The following is an 8,109-nucleotide window of genomic DNA, read 5'->3' as shown; positions in this document are numbered from 1 at the left end:
ACAGAATGGCGACAGAGGGTCAGGGAATATGCAAAGTAGCCCACTTCCTTTTGCTGTGCTCTCAACTACCAGGGCCACCACACCTACCTGTTCTCTAGCTCTCTTGTGCAGCTAAACAAGCCTGGAAGGAAGACATTGCAGGCAGGCATCCAAGAGTGTCTTCATACCTAACATTGCTACTGGACACACATGAATAACATGGGTGTCAATGTACCTGGTGCACAGGGACTTCATGATAGAAGAAAAAACTCACACATTTAATGTTTTTCCCTGGCCTCTCTCCTTCTCCTCCAAATATGAAGACCCTCCTTCACAAAAAGGCAGCTGCAAAGCTGCCAACCAGGGAAGCCATAGGTCACCACACTGGAACTACAAACCTGAGGAAGAAAAAGACATCGCCAAAGAAGTCAAGAGGAAGGTCTTCCTCTCATTCCTGCAGACACATGGTAGGCTGCAGAATTTCACATGGATAGAAGGGAGATGAGCCCATCACCCAGTGGAAAGGAACCATTCTGGATCAGGTGCCTATATATCCTTTTCTTTATCTGGTAAAATATTATGGAATTGACTGTGTTTATGGACTAGAACTTCACAGAGATGAAAGAATTTTAAAGCTTAAAATCCTTCCTCATAAGGTGCCATTCTCACAAGTCAGAGATTTCTGCCTTGCAAATACCATAATTGGCAAAGCAGTGAAACACATGTTTGAGGGAGAGCATGGTTCTATGGATAAATGGAGGGGGATGGTCCTAGCCCAAGCACCTATCATGAAAGCCTGGTTTTATATTACTTATGAGAAATATCCTGTCTTGCACATGTACTAGCTACTCGATGATTATAAGGCAGGTGACCTCCGCATCATGCCAGAATCAAGTGTGTCTCATCCAGTGAAGAGGGAGCCAGAAGGATTTATAGATAGCCTGATAGATAAACATGTGGAATATACCAAAGAAGATGGCTCCAAAAGGACAGGCAAGATCATCCACCAAGTTAAAGCCAAACCTGTGGATTTCATCAAGTTTGATGATGACTTCCATATCTATGTCTACGATTTGGTGAAAACATCTTGTTAGGGTAAAATTTGCTACATTTGTGGAGACAAATGTGTAATACGCAGGCACACAAAAAAAGTACAACTTTTCAGGGTGTTGAAAGCTCAAGGGTCCTGATATCACAATCTTTGCCTGCATAACTGTTGTTTTATGCTGAAAAATACAAATTTATATGACATGTATAAGCACTTTGTCTTGTTGAAAAGATTGGGTGTGTTTGGTGGATGGGGCATGAAAGGAAAGAACAGCTGTCAATTCCGATTGTGAACAAAGTTCAGCTAGAATCACAATAAGCCATCTAAAATTGCAAGAGACTTAGCTGGTCTGGTGTGGAGGGGAGAAGGAAAGTAAGTCAAGATTGGCTGTGGGGAGAAGGAGAGGACGAGGTGACTTCTTAGGAAGAGGTGGTGAAGGGCCAAAAGTTAGAGGTTACCTGAGGGAGGAGATGACCTATGTGGAGGAAACATCCAACTGGGAAGGGAGTGAAGAATAACAGAGGAAGAGTGAGATCTTGGGGCTTAGAGGAAAATAGACAGAATAAATGGAATAGAGTAGGAAGCTTACTCAAAGAAGCTTAGAAGAGGTCCTGAGTAAGGGGTGAAAGATCAAGTTGAAAGGACTCTGGGGAGAGACTAAAGGATACACAAATGGAGGATCTATGAGAGGCAGGAGTCAGGGTGGTATAAGGGGAAGAATACTAAGGAAGAAGGAATTCAAAGAAGAAAGACTGACAAAGGGAGTGAGAATACAGAAGAAGAGGTGTGGACAGTGGGGCCCATTAGAGGTGGGAAGACCCAGAGATTGGATTTCTGGCAGTATGCACATTGTTCCCTTAGTTCTATGCACAAAGGAAGTGGCAACTGTCAAGGAAGCCATTTGCATGAGAAGTTCCCTGGAAAGACATTTGGACAAGGATGACTCCACAGAGTTAGGCAGCAACCAAGTTTACACCTATAAGGCTTTCCTTCTTCCCTGGAGTTCATGATGCACCTGCCTAACACACTAACATGGTTCTCCACAAGTGCTGGGCTGTGGGCTGCCTCCTCACATTTGCCCTGTGCTGGATAAACAACACTTGTAGATCATGGATTAGTGGGGCTCTCAGAACTTAAGAGATGTTCCATCTTGCATTTGGAAAGAATTTGATCCAGAAAAACTAAACCTTACTGAACTCAGTTACAGCAGTCCTATCACACGTGTTCCTTCTGTTGGAATGTTTCTTGTCTTCCTAGAGAGGAGGGGCATCAGATAATTGAGCCTAATGTTTTTCTTCAGCGCATGGGGAGTACTTGACTAACCATGCTTCTTTCAGCAGCTACCTGAAACTACAGGTGACTCCATCCAGTGCTCCACAAAAGGTGGCCTACTTCCCCAAGAAGCCCCAATTCTGGCTAGGCCCCCACTAGACTGGTGTCTGTGGACTCCTCACAGGTACCTTCCCACTAATTTTGCCCAGCCCCAACTTATGGAGAGCTGTGATCGGAGTCTGAGCAGCTCTTTGTTTCCAGGTAAGGCAGATGCCATGGAGAAGTTGGTCTCGGAGATATAACTTCGTATAACTAAGTCCTTCTGCTGTATAGTGGAGGGGTTGAGTTTAGTTGGGAGAGGGAGCAGCAACTCCCTGCTGTCCAGGCTTCCCTAACTCCCTGCATACTGGGGGAAGCAAGGAGCTTTCAAGAGTTGAAAGAAGGTGGTAAATTCAGTTTATTCTCTCTACCCAACATGACCTGAGGCTGACTGCCTCAAGAAATACAAGGCAAGCTCACTCCCTATAGCAGGAATTAATTTTCTTTTATGAGTCCAGCAAACACCAGCAGGCTGCCCAGAGGCCAGTTTCAGTCAGCTGCCGAGTTTGGTTTGATCTTTATTTTTTCATTGTTATCTACTTTAAATTAGGTACTCTAAAGCACCTAATCTGAGAGGTTTCACACAATGAAATTCCGTGTTTCTGGCCTCTCTTGAAAATGAAACAAAACAAAAAAACATGAGGATTAGGGCCCACATTCCAACAGAGATACCAGCAGCTGGGTCTGAGGTAGGGCTCAGTCCAGTTTAGGCTCAGAATGCCCTCTCCAATTGGCCATACCCGCAGCTGGCCTGCTTCACTCTAATAAAATTCATAGTTGTTCCCTGGAAGCATTTGTGCTTGTAACTGGGGCTAGACCCTGGGAAAACTGCCCCTTTTGACTTGCTTTGACCCCCATTCACTTTTAAGTTTAGTTCTTTTATCTTTATCCCACTTTGGTGTGGAAGACAGAGAGTAGCCAAAATATGTAAGTAAATATAAAGTATTTTCATAGTGACAAGTGCTAAGAAGGAAAAAATAAAGCAAAGAAGTAGAATATGAAATTCCAGGGAGGAGGCTGAAATTAGATAGATAAGGTACCAGGGAAGGGCTCACTGATAACTTGGCTTTTGAGTAAAGACCTGAAGGCAATGGAAGAGCTGACCCTGTAGCTGTCTGGGAAAGGAATATTCCAGGTGGAGAGACAGCAAGTACTGTGGCCCCAAGGCAAAAGGAGGCCTGACATGTTTGAGAAGCAGGGAGGATGGCAGCATGGCTGGAGCTGAGTGAGAAAGGCAGAGAATAGCAGAAGGTGATTTCAAAGAGGTAGTGGGGATGAGGGAGAGGAAGACACCTTAGAGCCCTGCAGGTTCTAGAATGCAATTTGGCCTTTACACTGAATGTTATGGAAAGCCATTCATATATTGATAGCAGAGGAGCAATATGATTTGTCATATAGTTTAACAGGATCACCCTAGGAACTTTGTAGAATAGTCTGTATTGGGTTCAGAGATGGAAAAGGGGAGACTAAATATGCTAATGAACTGATGAGTAACCTAGACACAGATTTACACATAGGAAACGAATCATAATAGAAATGAGATTTCAGATGACTAATAAAAAAAACCTTTTTTTAATAAATCGTACTGTGTTAACTGGCTATCTGTTTAAAAAGAAACTTTTTACAACACTTTACATGCAAAATAAATTCCAAGTGGAACAAAAAATTTAATACCTAAACTTGGAAAGTAACATGTATAAAATCTTTAAAATACAATGGAAGATAGTATTTATATTTTGAAATCTGTAAATGAGGAAGATTACAAAGGCACAGAATGCACAGGTACTTACTAAAGGAAATTTTGATAAGGTTGATTAAATTATAATATGCCATCTCCTACTTGCAAAAATTACCCTATACAAAGTAGGGAAAAATAAGGAAATTTTGCTAAGTTTGATTAAATTATAATATGCCATCTCCTACTTGCAAAAATTACCCTATACAAAGTAGGGAAAAATAAGACGTAGCTATAAAATTGGATGACTAAAATTAACAAAATAAGCCATAATATATTCTAAGAAAAAACAAATGACCCATGAAAATTGGGCAAAAGAATGCAACCAGGTGATTTATAAAATAGGAGACCACATTTTCAATAAAAATAAATTTTCTTAATTTGATCCTTATTACTTTACTGTCTTTTCCATAACGTGTCATCTTTTAATATACTGTGTAATTTACTTAGTTAATAACTTTGTTATACTTACACTTGCCAGAATATAATCTCTGTAAGTGTATGATTTCTCCATCTTTATTTTTTTCAATGTATCGCAAGTACTTAAATGTGTACCTGGCACATAGAAGCTCAATGAGTATTTCTTGACTTTATGATTCTCACCAGTAATCAGAAACATGGAAACTAAAATGACATATGCTTTCATACACATTAGATTATCACGTACATATCAGATCAAACATCTAGGAAATTTGAAAACGTGTTGACCAGTTAAACAAATAGGAGATTCTATACAATGTTGGTGGGAATTTAAGTTGGAGAAAGATTTGCTATCATCTAGTTAGTTTGAAGATGGCATATCACCAGCAACTCTATACAGTCGTGTGTCACTTAACACTGAGGCTACTTCCTGGGAAATGCATTGTTAGGAAATTTCATAATGGTCTGGGCATGATAGAGTGCCCTTAGACAAACCCAGGTGGTATACCTTACTACATGACTGGGCTATATGGTATAGCCTGTTGCTCCTAGGCTACAAACCTGTACAGCATGTTACTGTGCTGAATACTGTAGGCAGTTGGAATGCAATGGTAAGTGCTTGTGTATCTAAACAAATCTAAACCCAGAAAAGGTACAGTAAAAACACAATATAAAAGATAAAAAATGTTACACCTGTATAGGGCACTTGCCGTGAATGGCACTTACAGGACTGAAAGTTGCTCTAGGTGATTCAGTGAGTGAGTGGTAAGTGAATGTGAAGACTTGGGGAATTACTGTATATTACTGTAGACTTTATAAACACTGTACACTTAGGCTATGCTAAATCATTAAAAATAAAGTATGCTACAATTTTTATTTTATAATTTTGGTACAATGTCAGTGGCTGATAGAGATTTTTCACCTCCATTATAATCATATGGGAATATCATTATCTATATGGTTTGTCATTGACCAAGACATCATTTTGTGGTGCATGAGTTGGAAGGAAAGTTCCATATGTGCTTTTCATGCAAGTAAATAACTTTCTATCCTTTGTTTTAGGCTATCTTTTAAAAGATGCTTGAATAGCAGACAGCTTTGGAAGAAAGAGATAGTGTCACTCTCTGAAGTAAAAACATGTTTGCATAGAGCCTTTGGAAAACAGAGTGCTTCCCTCTGAAGCAAAGGGAAAGAATGCTTACTCTAGTATGATAAACGGAATGTCTTTTTCAAGAGTAAAGGGAAGGCATAGCTACTGCACATTATAAATAATTGATTTTCCTCAGTTTTACTCCTGTAATGCATTGTACTATGTATATTGGAGTCAAATAGTCATTTTGTATAACACTGTGGGAAGTGGGGCTTAGGAATCTAAGGTAAAAATGCTTATATTCAGGCTGTTACTATTGCTATGAATAATAAACTATCCTTTGTCTCTGACCCAAGAGTCTCATGCCTTCTACCAGAACCCTCAAAAACCTGTGACAGATTACCTTGTTAGCTTACAAGTAAGGTAAAAATCTCATAATCTTCACAGTTTTTTGTAATTATAGCAATAAGCCTGGGATGCTGACAGACATGGCTTTCTGTAAGAGAAATAATGAGGACCTTACCAGCCAATTAATTGAATTTAATGGTAATTTATGAGAATTGGTGATAAATGTACAGACCATTATGTATAATCAACTATGCAATAAATGGACCCCCACCATTAATGGGGAATAACTGGGGAAGTGGGTTACAGGATGAGGGCTGAGGACCTTCTGTCCCCAGTGAGGATCAAAGGCCATTATACACCTGTGCGCATAGGGTGGGGAATTTTGGCAAAAGGAGAAAATTAAACTTTTTTGGACCTTTTGAATATGGTTGCCCCAGTCGCTAGTCTACCTGGACCTATGGAAGGAAGTGGCATCCAGAATCAGTTAATGGGGTTTGTACTGGGTTCACAATAAGGAAGGGAAGCTAATATGACCTTGTGAGTGAAACCTTTTAGGCCAATTTTGTACACTTTTGATGTTACCTCTACATCTGAATATATACTAGGAACTGATGCTTGTATTTTTCTGCCACAAAGTGCCAAATGTGGTGCAGCCACATGTAGAGAAGTGTTAACAGGACACAAAAATTGCTCTCCCACAAGCCTCTCTGTCCCCTCCAGGGAAGAAAAAAAGAAAATCACAGCCCTGGTTAATGACTTAAAGGAAGCACAGTTAGTAAGCGATACAAGATCTCTATATAGAACCACCATGTACAAAAGTCTAAGGTGAACTGAAAACTTGTAGAAGATTATTGTCAAATAAATTTTGGTGTTTCTCCTGTAGTTCTAACTCTTACAGATATCATGACTAACTGGATTCATCACACAGACTGATGGCACATGATACACTGTTTTGAACATTGCCAACTTCTTTCTCATCAACTAGCAATGGAGAATCAAAATTTGTTCAAATTCATGTGATGAAACCTCCAATATATGTTTATAGTACTCTAGGGTTAACTAAACACCACTGCCATTTGCCAGAATTGGATAGTTTAGAATTTAGTGCAAGTGTTTCTACACTAGGCTTTTCAAAACTTTCACTACATGATATACTGATGGTTAGCAATCAGAAGCCTCAATCTCAATAGTGTTGTCTGTGGTATTATCACACATTACCCAGAAGGAGTGACTGAAAATCTCCAACAAAATTTAGCAGGCTGCTTGCCAAATACTCAATCCTCAGGTAAATAAAGAAAAATTGTTTTCACTTCAGCCTCTCTAACCAAAAAGGAAGCCTAACACCTAACTGGACCCTTTGGGTACTGAAAACAGTTTCTGATTTCTTGGGCATTCTGCTTTGTCCTTTATATTAGATACCCACAACTCAATATGTTTTTAGTTTGACCCAAAAGAATAGTCTGTGATAAAAACTGTTAAGAAAGCTGTGTCATGCGCTCTACCTTTGGGGCCCCACAATCATAATGACCCTATTTTTAGTATAATTATTTTATTTAAATTGACAAATAATAATTTTATATATTTATGGAGTACAATATGGTTTTTTCATACATGTTTATGTTGTGGAATAATTAAATCAAGCTAATTAACAAATCTATTACATCACATACTTATTATAAAAACATTTAAAATCTACACTTTAGGAATTTTGAAATATATAATACATAACCCTTTTGATCTATAAGTCTCTATGGCTGATGACTCTATAATAGGACCCTTAGGGAAAAAGGGAGAACACTAACATTAATAAAAGTTTTAAAAACATTCAACACAATACAATCTTTTGTAGATATAACCTTATATTAAAAGCATAATATGTGCATGGAAATGAAAAATTATCACATTCTGGAAAATGGTTACTTCTAGAGAAGGGCAAAGCAGAGAGGCATTGGAGAAAGCTACAAAGGGCACTTCACCTGTAATAGCTTAAATTATGTCATCTTCCTTTATAAAACTAAAAAATACGAACAAAATTTCACATATTGAGGATTTGGCAATGTTAAGTAGAGGGTGTACATATTCATCATATTATTCTCTATAATTTTCTATGTGTTTGAA

At 38.8% G+C, this 8,109-nt stretch overlaps 1 pseudogene; it reads left to right on the top strand.

Moving 5' to 3' along the window:
• The first annotated feature begins 296 nt into the window (after positions 1 to 296).
• Positions 297 to 1,073, top strand: LOC129024095 (spindlin-2-like; annotated as a pseudogene).
• The last annotated feature ends 7,036 nt before the right edge of the window (positions 1,074 to 8,109 follow it).

Source organism: Pongo pygmaeus, chromosome X (genome assembly GCF_028885625.2).
Source record: "Pongo pygmaeus isolate AG05252 chromosome X, NHGRI_mPonPyg2-v2.0_pri, whole genome shotgun sequence".
Taxonomy (NCBI): domain Eukaryota; kingdom Metazoa; phylum Chordata; class Mammalia; order Primates; family Hominidae; genus Pongo; species Pongo pygmaeus.
This window is presented reverse-complemented; position numbering and strand designations above follow the sequence as displayed.